Consider the following 18,171-nt stretch of genomic DNA (forward strand, 5'->3'; position numbering starts at 1 on the left):
AATAATTGGCTCATTACTAGTAAAAAAGTTATGAACCTTCAATTGTTAAAGCCTCAGGGGTTTTAAGTTCACAAATGTTATATTCCTTTTATGCGTAATTCCATTACATAAAGTGAAACCCCACCATTAAGATTCAAGAGAAACTAGCTGCGTTTTACATTGCTAAAAGTAATCATTCATATAATTAACTATAGAATTTGAAACCTAGTATATAAAAAAAATATCACACATTAAAATATATAACTTTCTAGATCCACATTGCTTTTAGAAATTGCAATGATTTGAAAGGCTACATAGAATCTGTGACAAATGATAATTGGATGTGTCACTACTTCAAATAATCTCTCTTTCAGGAGAAGCTTTCCTTTATAAGCGGCTTGAACTTGTGATGTGGTGCAAAGATAATCATACATTCAACCTTAAAACAATCTGATCTTATAAAGGACAATCTTCGGAGAATTATATTCTTAATAAGAGGAAATCATCACCTACAAAATCAGAATTTATGTTAGTATAAACAATAAAATATGTAAGCATTTTCACTCTAAAATAGATAAAACATATAACAAGTAATATGGTTGTTTAGAGTATTTATGTTAGATAATATTTTGCTTTGTTAGAAGACTTTGGTAATTTGAAACTTGTTTGGATTTATGCCTGAAGTTTTCTCACACTTTGGTTTGGAGAATCTGAATTTGTAACATCATGAATTACTCTACCAATAAAATAAATAATTTGCACATTTCTTTTGTAGGATATTTTAGACAATATGTAAAAACTTTGCTTCTACATCCTTTTGATGTTTTTAGAAACATGTGTTACTTTTTATTGCTTGCTTCTTAGTAGTTCTTATTAGTAAGAGAGAAAGGATTAAGAAAGGATTCTTAATAATCTATATTAGCAGAAAACAAAACCAGTAAAAGTATGAAAATTTTCTTACCATTCTTGCTATTCACAAAATAGTGTGAGATCAATGTTGAATATTTTCTTCCCTTTGTTTTTCCCTCTACAATATGTTAGAAGAGTTAATCACATATAAAAGTTCAGAACTCAAATGCAAAACAAAATACACAAAAAATCTTTCACCTGCTAAAAGATAAATAAATGTGTAATCGCTTCAATTTTTTTAATAAAAAAATAATTTCATTAAGATGAGTAGAAGAATAATAAAAATTAGGAGATAGGGATTCTCAATACAAAAATAAAAAACTATAATCACTTTGAAAATATTCAATAATTTTACTTGTCCATTTCTTTTGTTAGAGAAAGTATGCAATAAAAAATAGAAAATGAAAAGGGAATTCAAATTTTAAGTTCTTCCCACAATCTATTGATTTTTTGTATTAGCATGATGCTTACAAAATCATACATTAATAAAATAATTTTTTTGACTTAGATGCCAATACTTTCTGCTGCAAGTACCATCATTTTTATTAGGGGATAAAAATACAATCATGAATTTTAAGAAGACGAAGTCCCCCGTGTAGAAAATGTTGTGGCTTCTACATGTATAGAAATGGCGTGGAGCTGGCAATGTGCAGCAGTGTGTGACTTAGAGAGCAGATGTGACAAGTTACAGCAATACTCTCCTCACGAGTCAGAAATAGCTACTAACTTCATGTGACATGGAAACATTATTATCTTGTGTTAACTAGACTAAGGATATTTAATTAGTATGAGTTCTAGTTGGGTCTCATTTTATTGGGCTTTTTGGCATAAGTGGAATGATTCTTATAAATTGCAAGAGCTAAATTTGGTGGGCTTTGTGGTTACCAGGATTTAGAAAAAAAACATGTGGGAAAAAAGGAAAGAAATGTATTGGAAATTTCAATAGGAAAAAAAAAATCAATTGGTTGGTTTCGAAGGATTTCCATTGCTACGATTGATAGACCCCTAGACAATAACTGTATATGAGTTGACAGAACCCTTTGAGGTTTGCAGTTGGAACGTGAAAGTGCACACACTTAAACAATTTTGCTACATAATATGCCTAGTCCATATATGTAAAATATTAAACGAAAATAAAAATATATATAACATTCATTATATAAAATAAAACAATACACACGTTTAACTACCTACGTTAATTACTCAATATACTACTCAATTACAATAGTCACACAAATTAAAATATAAACCACACAATTACTTTTCATAAAAGAACAACACGTACAACAAATGATACAACATAATTTTAGATCCTAAATCCCGAATTCTAAATACTAAACTAATACTAAAAAGAGTTAACAAATTTAGAAATTAGGATTTAGGATTTTACGCATAAGATTTATGTTTTACGTTATATGAATTAAGGTTTACAAATTATGATTTATGTGTTAGGGTTTATAGATTTATGTATATCGATTTACAGTTTACAATTTAGTGTTTATTATTTAGGTTATTGGGTTCATGGTTTGCAGAATAGAATTCACAGTTTATCTTTAACAAAATTATTGTTTATGCTTTAGGACTTAGGGTTTACGATTATATGTTTTCGATTCACAAATGATAATTTATGGTCTACGGTTATTAGTTTTGTTGTCAGGTGTCATATTATACAGTTTAGTATTCATGATCTTTGTGAATCTCACTTTAACTCTAACCCTAACTCACAATGCAAAATCCTAATCCCTGAACCATAAGCCCTAAACCCGAATCCTAAATCCTAATTTTTGAAATCCAAATTACTCACATTCGAAGATACATTATCAACTACAACTTCATTCATTAAAATCGTTTTAACCACTAACTATTTAAATTAGACACTCAAATTTTGTTTATACAAAATAAAACTAATAAACTGCTCATAAATTACATTACAAAAACTTTATACATACTTTTTTTTCAACTAAAAGACTACTAAAAACCTAGGTCAGATATTCTTTGACCCACTTAGTGTGTACCTCAAGCCTTTGAATATACATATGTTCACAAATTCTATTATATCTCAACGTCTAAAAAATAACAAACAAATTATACTTTTGTAAAAACCATTTAACTCCGTCCAAAAAATCAGATTCATCTAACCTTGCGCAAAAAAAAGCCCACCTATAATAAGCCCATTGTTACCCCCACATTAATTACTCAGAACTTTCTAACATTAACAAACTATTAACTTAACCCATCACCTGAAAAACTCTAGATGATTCCACTGTGCACTGCTAGAAACTGTCCCCTTCTTAGACACTTGTCACACACCAACTACTTCCAGTGCATTTCTACAGATGTGAAATTGTCTCACATTCTACACCAAAGAATTTGACTTTTAAGAAACAACTTACAGCAATAGCTATAAGCTCTTCAAGTAACTCCTCCAAGTGGCGTAAAGGCTATCAAATAAGGAGATAACGCATATAGTTCATTAATATTCAGAAGCATTGCAGAAAATGTAAATGTTGGCAAAATGATGTCCTATAAATTTGAATGATTTTGATAAGTAACAACTCACCCACTGTGTTGAACCATCAATAGGTGCACTCAATGGATCATCATGTACCTTAAGAACCAAGAAAGCATTTAGAAGCTGTTTAATGAACAAACTAAATATAAGCCTTAAAGTTTACCCTAAACTTCTTTCTTTCAATAATAATTCCAATAAGATCCCCCTAAAAAAATAAAACTAATATATATACCTCCATGAAAATCCCATCCACCCCTATAGCAACTGCAGTTCTTACAATGCAAGGTATTAATTCTCGAAGACCTCCACTTGCAACACCTTCGCCATCCAACTAGACTTGAAAGCAGAATGTTAAAAGCTGGAACTAAAGAAATCTCGTTTGATAGTTAGGTTCAAAGTAGAAACAGATCTTGTGTGACTCCAATGTTCAAATGAAAAGAAGATAGATAACATGAGGCAGGTGTACTCCAATACACAATGATCCTTATGAATCAACAATGCATAGAAGCCAATGAACTTTTGACATCATGAATTTGAAGAAAGCACTCTGCTCTATAATACAACTATTGAAATTAAACAAGGAGCACTTTCGCATGGAGTAAGAATGCACGGAGAAAAAGAGAAATATATGAGACAACTGTTGTGTTGCAAAATACAAACTACTGAAAAAGTCCAAGTACAAATCTGCCTTCTTTTTAGCAGGCTGTTGTAGTAAGTGTGTTATATTAGCTACCTGGGATAAACATTGAATAAATATTTCAGTTTTCCAGGGAAAATGGCATAAAGAGGCAGTGGCAAGAAACTTTACAATGGCCCAAATATTAGAATAATGGCAAAAGGCCATGTAATGAGTAGTTCTCTAGAGTTACGGCAAAAAGAATAATGAAGTCAATCTTATTCTCATAAATTGGCAAATGCATTCCGTCTGATTTTCTTCTTAGTTTATTCGCATATTGAACATACAACAATATTATTCCTTTGGGATGATGTGAACAAAACACTCCAGTATCATTGACAAAATATCAATAGAAAAAGTGGAAAAAAAAATTACGAAAGATTGGAGAGCGCCATCTGTGCATGTTAGGTAATGTAATTATGTCAAAGAAAATAATTTGGGAAATTATGGAATAATCTTTCATTTAAGATATAGAGAGGGAAGTGATGAAGCTTACAGTTGGTCTTTAAAGCAACTTTGACCATATTAACATGTACTAGTCTAGCTGATTGTGTTCACATGGATTCATCCTATTTAATGAAGTGTAATTCTATCATCAAATAAATGGTTCAGCAAGGGAGATACCTTTCTCCCTAACATATTATAACCTTCCATTGAATAAGAAAGCATAGAAAGATTCAAATAGTTCATCTTAAAGAGAAACATATAATAAAACAACTATTGACTTACAATAGGGCAATTGGCTTCTCTCATCTACTCCAGGTTACGTGGATCGACAATAAAATCATCTATATAAAAATTCAATGAATTTACTCAATTCTAGGTTTTGAAAATAGAATGATAGCGGACAATCAATTGTAGTGCTGACATTCTTTGAGCAAAGTTAAACCTTAAATGCATGTTAAAAATTTTGATTATAGGAGGAAATGTGTTATGGATCACTTAAAAAGAAAAATATAGATTCAAATTAAATCATACAGGTGAAAAGAACACAAGATTAAAATGAAACTAGAACATGTGAAAACAGAAAGCAATTCATGATATTGAACGGTTTCAAAGAGTAACATCATCCAAAAGCATACAGAAGATCTCATTAAAGATGTTATAACTCACTGTATCTAAACATAGTTCCTCTCTCGCAAACCATAACATTAGGATTTCCAGCCAACCGAACCTTCTCTGCTGAATTTGCCATTACCTATTTATATGAACATTATAAAACATGAGAATACTAAAAGACAGAGAATATTTACCGAGTTTAAGTAATTGTTGATTATTAAAAGTTGCAACATAGCAGGACAATATACCCATGGAAGGAGCACAAAACTGGCCCTTCTTGATGTGGACAATTTTTCCAGTTTTGGCTGCAACAACGAGAAGATCTGTCTGTCATCAGAGGCAAAACATAAAAAAAGAATTGATGTGATCACATCTACTTAAGTTTATATCCATCCAATTGATACTAAAATTTAATGTAAAGAATATTTACTTGACGGCATAAGAATGCTGTTATTTGAATGATGTCTGCAATTCTGCCGACTACTTTACATTGTCAAAGAAAAGATAAATCTGTTAAAGGTAGATTATGATCCAAAATCAAAGACAACATTATGACAAGCTTGGATGGTATGCCAAATAATTACATTACTGTAATACTTGTATAATTTCTGAAGGCTAAATTTAGTTAAAATAAAAATATCTTACTTGGATAGAGTCATGCACATCTGTCACTATAGGGCGGTCATATGCTACTTTAACCTTCTCAAGTATCTGAAATTATAACATAACAAAATGAAATAAGGAAAAAATAGTTCAACTATAACAAAATAGCTTTGCCATTATATGGAATTCGACAATTACACCATTTTTCAAACAAATGTTCCTATTGTAATTCTCAAAATGCAAATGACAAAAGCAATATATCATAATAAAAAGTAATAGAATCATAACCTTCAACACCTCAACCATCCCTAGGCCACAAAAAGATTTTGATGATGTTCTATTAGCCTTAACAAAGCTTGATTTGAAAACTAACGGGATGCCAACTCTGAAAGTCGCATATACTCTAGATGATGTTAACTTTCAACAAAGATACAAACCATCTCCCGACATTATATTTTACAAGTTTAATTTTTGATTCCTTGTCATGTGAATTCTCTCTCATCCATAGCAAGTGTTATGTTGGTTTTACTAACCAACATTACTCTTAGAATTATATAGGTTCAATATCTCAGCCCACAGTGCCTATAATGAGTAAAAACTCTGATACTAGATGTAATTCTGGGAAACAATAAGTAAAAGAGTTCCGTATTTCAAGTGGTTGTTATTATAGCAAAACATTTTAAATGACACAAAGTTAGATCATGTGTATTAGGTAAGAAAAAGGAATTTAATTTCACACAAAATACTACAAAGAATTTAGCTGCAAACCCATGGGGGATGATTGTCGTGATTATACTTATCGAACTACTAACAACTTTTGTATAATTCAACTTAGGCACTACAATTATTTCCTATTGGATTTCAATCAAATTAGCTTCAATCTTTTTTCCCATGAAACCAAAGGATGAAAAAGTTCCTTAACGGAGAACAATATCATAACCAGATGTAATAGTCTTTATGTGCTTAGCCAACTTCATAATGTATTCCTCTGATTCAATCACATTAGGACCCGATAACAGGAAGACCAGTTCTGTAGCCTATTAACACATTCATAGAACAATAACACATAAAAAAAAGGAAGGGGAGATTTTGATCGTGACCCAAGAAAATTCATAGTCAAGAAACACAAAATCTGATAGAAATCATGAACCTTGAGCTGGCTATACAGCATTGACGGTGGCTCCATATTTTTTTAAAGTTGTACACAAAAAGGGACAAAGTATGAGAATTTTGATTGATTCCATAAAGGTGTATGAATTCTGATGCGTTAAGATGCTACATTGTGTAAAATAACATCGAGCCCAGTAAAGTTTGAGACAGTACCTTTTTTATTAATTTCGAATCTAAACGCAGATGAAGAGAAGAGAGAAGATAGAGTGAGATTTGTGTCAAGCGTAAGAGTGAGCACCTTGATTGATGAAGATTGAAATCGTTCATTACAAAAGTGAAAAAGAAATGGCTAGATAATTCTATGTAGTTGTCGGGGGAGAACTAGTTTTAGTTGTTTGTTACTCGCTAAGCAGCTAAAATCTTAACAAAATTTAAATGAGAGAATATTTGATGTAATAGAGATTTAATAAAATTTATTGTTTCAAAAAAGTTAAATCGAGATTTTAGATATTATCAAAGTTACAAAAATTGATTCGGTCGATAAACCAATCAAATGACTGGTTTAATAGTCTAATAGTCTAACCAGATTCAAACCAGAATCGAACCGATTTAATTAAATATAAAATAAAATTTAATATTTCATAAGTTCATATAATAACTTTTTTTTGAGCTTGTTTGGAAAGTATTTAAATGTAAGAAAAGAATTCATTTCTATTTGAAATTCAATTCCATGGTTTGGAATGACTTTAATATACTAATAGAATATAATCTAATTCTTTAGTTTGGAATAACTCTTACATGAGTTAAATTTTCTTCTTTTACAACTTTGTCCTTAACAAAATTATTTTATTAAACATCTACTTATTTAAATAAGAATATTTTTTACATTTGACATGTTAAGTTAAATTGATGTGAGAATTGATTTTAAAATTAGACCCTTTTTGGTCTACTTTGTAAATGAGAAAAAAGTGAGAATTAAAATTTTTAAATGAGTTTAAATAATTCCTTTTTACTTATTCCAAAACAAGGAAAAATTTCTAATTCTTGAGTGAATTTTTATTCGTAGATTTCAAAACAAGCTCGTTTATTTTTCGCTCACTCACTACCATCCCATGCACAGGCAGTGAGAAAGCTATAAAATACAAACACAGAAACAAACAATCAATCTTTGTATCTTTTTCGAAATAAAAAAAATTAATTTCTTAAACAAATTATTCCAACTTTAAATACCACGATACGTTTTTTTTGTAGTTTTAGGCAAGTTCGTCGCACCAGACCAAGGCTATGTCACAAGTTGCACCCAAGTACTTAAATACCTATCAACAGTTAGCATATGTAGATGGAGACTTTATACATAACTAAGCACAATGTATTGAATCTTACCGGGTAAGTACATCTGCATAACGAATAACCAACGAGGAAGCTCGTTGTATGACTCCTCCCAATCGCCATATATTCTAGCAATGACTCTTCTTTGCAAGCCAAACCTTTCTGTATGATGCCTTGTAACTGAAGTGATTCTCTACACCTCCTTGCAGAATAATTATGCTGATTATTGGATCTACTTTGACCATGTTGAATATGTACTGAGCAATCACCTTCGAATCTAACCTACGATGGTCTAGGCCCATCGATGTTTGCATACAAGTATGAGGATCACTGTTTCTCCGAACCTCCCATTTTTCTTGCTTTCAGCGATACACTATGCGTATGTTTCAAGAGAAATTGGGCCCGAACTGGATACACTGTACATCATACTTCAACTGGTCACTATCCAGTATTTTATATTCCACAGCCTTCTTGATGCCGTACCTCTTAACTGCTAACATGACTTCCTCCTTGTTTTCAAATTGTCTAACCATGAACTCATTAGTTGGATACTCTTCAAAGCCTCCATGGGTAAATGACCAATTCAAAGTCATTGCATCCAGATTCAACCTGGAGAAGTGATCCGGCCGGTTTTATGGTCGAGAAATGGCATGCTGTGTCAGAGCGATTTGTGTATCACTGTAGTAGTTCATCTCTTCTTCCTCGTTACCCTCGTCAGGAATTTTCGTTGGTTCATCATCAGCATCATCTCCGTCATTGGGGTTAACTTCATAGCGATCCATCCTCGAATTCCTGATAGTAGAACCCTCATGACTTTCAACATTATCTTGTATCATGTCAACATTAGGAAGTTCAACGTTTAACCCCTCTTGGCTACCTTTAGCTGGCATATTTAGATCAACTATCATCCTTTTAATATTTCTTCTAACAGCTCCACTTAACGGACTATCATCAACCATATTCACAGATAATCCTCGTCCACCCAACTCAACTAAAAACACGAATAATTCCAACAGATGAACATTTGTCCATCGGTTGTGCCACAACCATATAAGACGTACGTCCACGTCGTCACGTAATCGAAACCTAATTCAAAACAATAGAAAAATTTCTCAGAACCGTGGTCTAATAAACATAACAACAACATAACAAGGACAACTTTAATATACCTTTTATAAAACAAATTATCATCTACTTCGGTCGGATATCTGTAGTAAACTTTTTTCTCTCTTGTCGTGTGTTGCAGTTCAACGGAACGCAATATCAAATTCTTTAACGTTGTTAGACTGTTGACTTTCGGTGTCATGTACGTAATTATTGGTTGCTCAGACTTAAAAATGATAGAACCTTCATCATATACTATTTCACCATCATAATGAATGGATAACAATTGATTGATTGACATTGTAGATAAAAAATGTCAACATGAGAACCAAAAAGAAGAATAAAATAATGGTATTGAGCTCGTTTCTCTACCAACCATGCTTTTATTTGCCGAAGTCAAGGTGAAGTTTGTGGGCGGTGCATTGAACTTGCCTAACACTACAAAAAAATGTATCGTGGTATTTAAAATTGGACTAATTTGTTTTAGAAAATAATATTATTTTTTTATTTATTTCGGAAAAAAATCCATCAATCTTGCGACAAACAAAACCGAACAAGTAAACACATAAAAACACAAACTAAAAACACAATTCAGAAAACCATGAGAAACAAAAATTAGCAGTATCATTGCTCTATCTGCTATCTGTCCTTGCACATATATTCATCATATGAACACCTATTCCTGCCTCGGAATAATCAAATACCCTCCATGGCCATGACCAACTAAAATTCCAAGCCTTAATAATTGGCTCATTACTAGTAAAAAAGTTATGAACCTTCAATTGTTAAAGCCTCAGGGGTTTTAAGTTCACAAAAATTATATTCCTTTTATGCGTAATGCCATTACAGAAAGTGAAACCCCACCATTAAGATTCAAGAGAAACTAGCTGCGTTTTGCATTGCTAAAAGTAATCATGCATATAATTAACTATAGAATTTGAAACCTAGTATATTAAAAAAAAAGTATCACACATTAAAATACATAACTTTCTAGATCCACATTGCTTTTGGAAATTGCAATGATTTGAAAGGCTGCATAGAATCTGTGACAAATGATAATTGGATGTGTCACTACTTCAAATAATCTCTCTTTCAGGAGAAGCTTTCCTTTATAAGGGGCTTGAACTTGTGATGTAATGCAAAGATAATCATACATTCAACCTTAAAACAATCTGATCTTATAAAGGCCAATCCTCGGAGAATTATATTCTTAATAACAGGAAATTATCACCTACAAAATCAGAATTTATGTTGGTATAAACAATAAAATATGTAAGCATTTTCACTCTAAAATAGATGAAACATATAACAAGTAATGTGGTTGTTTAGAGTATTTATGTTAGATAATTTGTTGCTTTTCTAGAAGACTTTGGTATTTTAAAACTTGTTTGGATTTGTGCCTGAAGTTTTCTCCCAATTTGGTTTGGAGAATCTGAATTTGTAACATCATGGATTACTCTACCAATAAAATAAATAATTTGCACATTTCTTTTGTAGGATATTTTAGACAATATGTAAAAACTTTGCTTCTACATCCTTTTTTGATGTTTTTTGAAACATGTGTTACTTTTTATTGCTTGCTTCTTAGTAGTTCTTATTAGTAAGAGAGAAAGGATTAAGAAAGAATTCTTAATAATCTATATTAGCAGAAAACAAAATTAGTAAAAGTATGAAAAATTTCTTACCATTCTTGCTATTCACAAAATAGTGTGAGATCAATGTTGAATTTTTTCTTCTCTTTGTTTACCCTCTACAATATTTTAGAAGAGTTAATCACATATAAAAGTTCAGAACTCAAATGCAAAACAAAATACACAAAAAATCTTTCACCTGCTAAAAGATAAATAAATGTATAATCGCTTCAATTTTCTTTTTTAATAAAAAAATAATTTCATCAAGATGAGTAGAAGGATAATAAAAATTAGGAGATAAGGATACCCAACACAAAAATAAAAAACAATAATCATTTTGAAAATATTCAATAATTTTACTTGTCCATTTCTTTTGTTAGAGAAAGTATGCAATAAAAGGTAGGAAATGAAAAGGGAATTCAAATTTTAAGTTCTTCCCTCAATCTAAGCATGACACATACAAAATCATACATTAATAAAATAATTTTTTGACTTAGATGCCAATACTTTCTGCTGCAAGTACCATCATTTTTATTAGGGGACAAAAATACAATCATGAGTTTCAAGAAGACGAAGTCCCTCGTGTAGAAAGTGTTGTGGCTTCTACATGTATAGAAATGGTGTAGAGCTGGCAATGTGCAGCAAGTGTGTGACTTAGAGAGTAGATGTGACAAGTTATAGCAATACTCTCCTCACGAGTCAGAAATTGCTACTAACTTCACGTGACATGAAAACATTATTATCTTGTGTTAACTAGACTAAGGATATATAATTAGTATGAGTTCTAGTTGGGTCTCATTTTATTGGGCTTTTTGGCATAAGTGGAATGATTCTTATAAATTGCAAGGGCTAAATTTGGTGGGCTTTGTGGTTACCAGGATTTAGAACAAAAACATGCGGGAGAAAAGGAAAGAAATGTATTGGAAATTTCAATAGGAAAAAAAATTCAATTGGTTGGTTTCGAAGGATTTCCATTGCTACGATTGATGGACCCCTAGATAATAACTGTATACGGGTTGACAGAACCCTTTGAGGTTCGCAGTTGGAACTTGAAAGTGCACACACCTAAATAATTTTGCTACATAATATGCCTGGTCCATATATGTAAAATATTAAACGAAAATAAAAATATATATAACATTCATTATATAAAATAAAACAATACACACATTTAACTACCTATGTTAATTACTCATTATACTACTCAATTACAATAGTCACACAAATCAAAATATAAACCACACAACTACTTTTCATAAGAGAACAACATGCACAACAAATGATACAATATAATTTTAGATCCTAAATCCCGAATTCTAAATACTAAACTAATACTAAAAAGAGTTCACAAATTTAGAAATTAGGATTTAGGATTTTACGCATAAGATTTATGTTTTATGATATATGTATTAAGGTTTATAGATTATGATTTATGTGTTAGGGTTTACAGATTTATATATATCGATTTACAATTTACAATTTAGTATTTATTATTTAGGTTATTGGGTTCATGGTTTGCAGAATAGAATTCACAGTTTATCTTTAACAAAATTATTGTTTATGCTTTAGGACTTAGGGTTTACGATTATATGTTTTCGATTCACAAATGATAATATATGGTCTACGGTTATTAGTTTTGTTGTCAGGTGTCATATTATACAGTTTAGTATTCATGATCTTTGTGAATCACTTAAACTCTAACTCTAACTCACAATCTGAAATCCTAATCCCTAAACCCGAATCCTAAATCCTAATTTTGGAAATCCAAATTACTCACATTCGAAGATACATTATCAACTACAACTTCATTCATTAAAATTGTTTTAACTACTAATTATTTAAATTAGACACTCAAATTTTGTTTATACAAAATAAAACTAATAAACTGCTCATAAATTACATTACAAAAACTTTATACATACTATTTTTTAACTCAAAATCTACTAAAAACATATGTCAGATATTCTTTGACCGACTTACTGTATACATCAATCCTTTAAATATACACATGTTCACAAATTATATTATATCTCAACGTCCAAAAAATAACAAACTAATTATAGTTTTGTAAAAACCATTTAATTCCGTCCAAAAAATTGGATTCATCTAACCTTGCGCAGAAAAAAACCCACCTATAATAAGTCCATTGATTACCCCACATTAATTAATCAGAACTTTCTAACATTAATAAACTATTAACTTAACCCATCACCTGAAAAACTCCTGATGATTCCACTGTGCATTGCCAGAACTGTCCCCTTCTTAGACACTTGTCACATACCAACTACTTCCAGCACATTTCTACAGATGTGAAATTGTCTCCCATTCTACACCAAAGAATTCGCTTTTCAAGAAACAACTTACAACGATAGCTACAAGCTCTTCAAGTAACTCCTCAAAGTGGTGTAAAGGCTGTCAAATAAGGAGATAACGCATATAGTTCATTAATATTCAGAAGTATCAAAGAAAAAGTAAATGTTGGCAAAATGATATCCTGTAAATTTGAATGATTTTGATAAGTAACAACACACCCACTGTGTTGGACGATCAACATGTGCATTTAGTAGATCATCATGTACCTAAAGAACCAAGAAGGCATTTAGAAGCTGTTTGATGAACAAACTAAATACAACACTTAAAGTTTACCTTGAACTACTTTCTTTTAATTATAATCCCAATAATATCCCCCTAAAAAAATAGTACTAATATATATACCTCCATGAAATTCCATCGACTCCTACAACAACTGCAGTTTTTGCAATGCAAGGTATTAGTTCTCGAAGCCATCCACTTGTAACACCTCCGCCATCTAACTAGACATGAAAGTAGTATGTTAAAAGCTGGAACTAAAGAAATCTGGTATGATAGTTGGGTTCAAAGTAGAAACAGATCTTGGGTGACTCCAGTGTTCAAATGAAAAAAAAAAAGAAATGTAACATGAGACAGGTGTACTCCAATACACAATGATCCTCATGAATCAACAACGCATAAAAGCTAATGAACTTTTGACATCATGAATCAAAAGATAGCACTCTGCTCTATAATACACTTATTGAAATTAAACAAGGAACACTTTCGCATATAATGCATTTACATAACATGACATGGTTAAATACTGGGAAAATGGAGTATGAATGTATGGAGAAAAAGAGAATTATATGAGACAACTGTTGTGTTGCAAAATACAAACTACTAAAAAAGTCCAACTACAAACCTACCTTCTTTCCAGCAGGCTGTTGCAGTGAGTGTGTTATATCAGCTACCTAGGATAAATATTGAATAAATATCTGAGTTTTCCAGGAAAAAATGGCATAAAGAGGCAGTGGCAAACATAGGTTCAATATCTCAGCCACAGTGCCTGTAATGAGTAAAAACTCTTATACTAGATGCAATTCTAGGAAACAATAAGCAAAAGAGTTCCGCTTTTTAAGTAGTTGTCATTATAGCAAAACATTTTGAATGACACAAAGTTAGATCATGTGTATTAGGTAAGAAAAAGGAATTTATAACTTCATACAAAATACTACAAAGAATTTAGTTGCAAACCCACGAGGATGATTGTCATGATTATACTTATTGAACTACTGAAAATTTTTGTATAATTCAACTTAGGCACTATAATTATTCCTTATTAAATTTCAATCAAATTAGCTTCAATCTTTTTTCCATGAAACCAAAAGATGAAAAAGTTCCTTAATTGATAACAATATCATACCTAGATGTAATAGTGTTTGTGTGGTTAGCCATCTTCATAATGTGTTCTTCTGATTCAATCACATTAGGATCCGCTAACAGGAAGAATGGTTCTACAGCCTGTTAACACATTCACAGAACAACAACACACACAAAAAAATGGAAAGGAGAGATTTTGATCGTGACCCAAGAAAATTCATAGTCAAGAAACACAAAATCTGATAGAAATCACGAACCTTGAGCTGGCTATACAGCATTGACGGCGGATCCATCTTTTTTTTCTTTCAAAGCTTTACACAAAAAGGGACAAGGTATGAGAATTTTGAAGGATTCAGTAAAGGTGTATGAATTCTGATGCGTTAAGATGTTACATTGTGTAAAATAACATTGATCTCAGTAAAGTTTGAGACAGTACATTTTTTTATTAATTCTGAATCGAAACGCAGATGAAGAGAAGAGAGAAGATAGAGTGAGATCTGTGTCTAGCATAAGAGTGAGCACCTTGATTGATGAAGAATGGAATCGTTCACTGCAAAAGAATGAAAAAGAAATGGCTAGATAATTTTGTGTAGTTGTCGGGGAGAACTAGTTTCAGTTGTTTGTTACTCGCCAAGCAGCTAAAATCATAACAAAATTTAAATGAGAGATTATTTGATGTAATAGAGATTTAATAAAATTTTGTATAAACAAAGTTAAATCGAGATTTTAGTTATTATCAAAGTTGCAAAAATTGAACCGGTTAATAAACCAATCGAATGATTAGTTTAATAGTCTAATATTTTAACCAAATTCAAACTATAATTGAATCGATTTAATTAAATATAAAATAAAATTTAATATATCATAATTTCATGTAATAACTTTTCGATCGAGCTTGTTTGGAAAGTATTTGAGTGTAAGAAAAGAATTCTATTTTCTTTAAGAAAAGAATTCATTTTTATTTGAAATTCAATTCCATGGTTGGGAATGACTTTAATATACTAATAGAATAGAATCCAATTCTTTAGTTTGGAATAACTCTTACATGAAAAAATTTTCTTCTTTTATAATTTTGTCCTTAACAAAATTATTTTATTAAACATCTACTTCTTTAAATAAAAATATTTTTAACATTTGACTAGGTCTCGGAGGTGTCTCTCGTAGTCGACAGTTCTCCTCCATGTTGATGTATTTTTTGTCTGCTTTTGTACCTCGTACAAGGAAGCCGGGTGTCGCTTGAATATGGACTGAGATAATGACCCTTCTTTAAGGTCATTAACTAATCCCATTATTACTCCCTTAGTGGGCAAGTTTTGGATCTCCAAGCATGCCTTGTTGAATCTTTCCGTGTAATCTCAGAGCATTTCTCCAACCTCCTACTTGACTCCTAATAAGCTCGGGACATGCTTTACCTTGTCTTTCTGAATGGAGAATCGGGTAAGAAACTTCCTTGCCAGGTCGTCAAAATAGATTAATGACCTAGGGTAGGTTATCAACCTATTTCATAGCCGCTTTGGTTAAAGTGGTCGGGAAGGCTTTACAATGGGTGGCGTCAAAGATGTCAGCCAAGTACATCCGACTTTTGAAGTTGCTAAGGTGGTGTCTTGGGTCGGATGTTCTGTCGTAGAGAACTATGTCGGGAGTTTTGAAATGCCTAGAAACTTTAGCCCGCATGATCTCTTCTACAAACGGGTCTTCCTCCCTGAGGGGACTCTCCTCCTAATCCATTCTGGTACTTCTTTTTCGGAGATTGGCTTGCTGTCGTAAGAGCTTTTCTTCTAACTCCCTTCGTTGTCTCACCTCTCGTTGTAGCTCCCATTCTACTTCCTGTTGACGTTCAGCTTCTTGTTTGAGTTGTTCTAGTCGTTTTCGTTGTCCGTGAACTAATCCCAGTATCTTCGGTGTCTGCGGAGGTTCTTCTTCATATGGTGGGTGGACTTCTGATTGGATCCGTCTTGGTTGGGGGTTTCTCGATGTCCCTTCTCCATGAGGAACATGCATTTGTGGAGGTGGAGGTAGTAGGGGTGTTTGCGGTACGGTTTGGTTCAGTTTTTGAGAGAAAAATAATCCGATCCGATCGTCTACTTAAACTGCGGTTTGGTTTGGTTTGGTTTGTTTGGTTTTTTCAATCAATTAAAAAAAATACTACCATACTATTTCACAAAGTCATAACATTAAAATTGACAAAAACAAATACACAATAGCTAACAAAGTCTTGGTCTAATGAAATTTAACGACAAAAGGTATTCAATAGTCAACACAACTAAAAATAAAAATAAGTTTCCATTAAAAGATAGCCAAGTTATGATGTCTTCTCCAACAAAACAGCTAAACTTCTTAACGCAAACCAACCTGAAATAAAAATGCAATTATATAATTAGAACAACAATAATGATAATAATATAAGACTAGTAGAAAAATATTCTAATCTAGTTATACATTCTAATAATAAAGAGAACAATAGAGTTCAAGCAAGAAAATACTCTAAACATGAAATGAAATAAAACATGGGGCAATCTGATTGAAAAATTCCCAAAGTCCAATAGAGTTCAAATCGACCCAAAAAGACCTATGAACAAGAAGAAGGCTACTAATCCTCATCGAGATTGATCGAGTCCTTGAACTTCCCATACAAAATCTTCTTCAGTTCAGCCATCTGAGCAACCACATATTGTTTCTCCTCGTCAAGCTTTTAGGAGTACAGTTATTAGTCATTGAGGGACCATTTTTGTGACCAAATTAATCAATCTTTAAAGATCAAAATGATGTTTTATTCTGCAAGGTCCTAGCTCCTAACTTATTACAGTGATGATTAAGGAATAAACTAAAACCCCACCCTGTAACTAAACAAGTAAATCAATGCATATCCTATGATTTCTTTTGTTCTTTCAATCCATTTCTACCATCAAGTTATAAACTATAAGAATGCATTTGAGTGATTATTCTACTTATATACTAACAACTAAACTCAAAACAGAGCTAAATAAACAAAAATAAAAAAGAAAAATGAAAAGAAACACAAAATTATGGTTATCTTGGCGATTTTGATCTCATCCTCGAGCTCATGAAAGGGATTGTTCAATCTTCTGAACTTATTGATGTTCTGTTGGTCCTCCCATGTCACTTTTGTGTCGGATCCTCCTCCCTTCAATGACGAAAAATGGAATATCATAAATTAGGAGGGAAAATAATAGAAAGAAGATTGCGATTCAAAGGAACATTGATTCGAAGCTAGGAATTTTTTATTACCTTCTGCATGCTATTGACTCAAGTTAGGGTTTCTTGATTCTAATCACAGTATTAGTTTCAGTACCACTAGGAGCTACCATTGACAACTCTCGAGGTGATGGGTGGAATGGTCCCTCGCCACAGTTGGGATGTGCAAAGAGCGAGGTTGTGAGACCTAGGGAGAGAGCGGCTAGGTTTCGTACTTCATTTGGGGGTGAGGCTTGGGGGTTACTGGGTAGGCTAGGTTACGTTCATTTGGGGGTGGGATGGGCTTGTTTTTTTTAGGGTTTTTTACCTTACCGGTTCGGTTGTTCGGTTAGGGTTTTCATTGTCAGAACCAAAAACCGAACCAAACCGCA

The 18,171-nt window shown here is 32.1% G+C and overlaps 1 pseudogene; it reads right to left on the minus strand.

Moving 5' to 3' along the window:
- Positions 1-948: 948 nt before the first annotated feature.
- Positions 949-14,877, minus strand: LOC107611430 (2-dehydro-3-deoxyphosphooctonate aldolase-like; annotated as a pseudogene).
- Positions 14,878-18,171: the final 3,294 nt, after the last annotated feature.

The sequence above is a fragment of the Arachis ipaensis genome, chromosome B1 (assembly GCF_059453495.1).
Source record: "Arachis ipaensis isolate K30076 ecotype BB chromosome B1, ASM5945349v1, whole genome shotgun sequence".
Classification (NCBI taxonomy): Eukaryota; Viridiplantae; Streptophyta; class Magnoliopsida; order Fabales; family Fabaceae; genus Arachis; species Arachis ipaensis.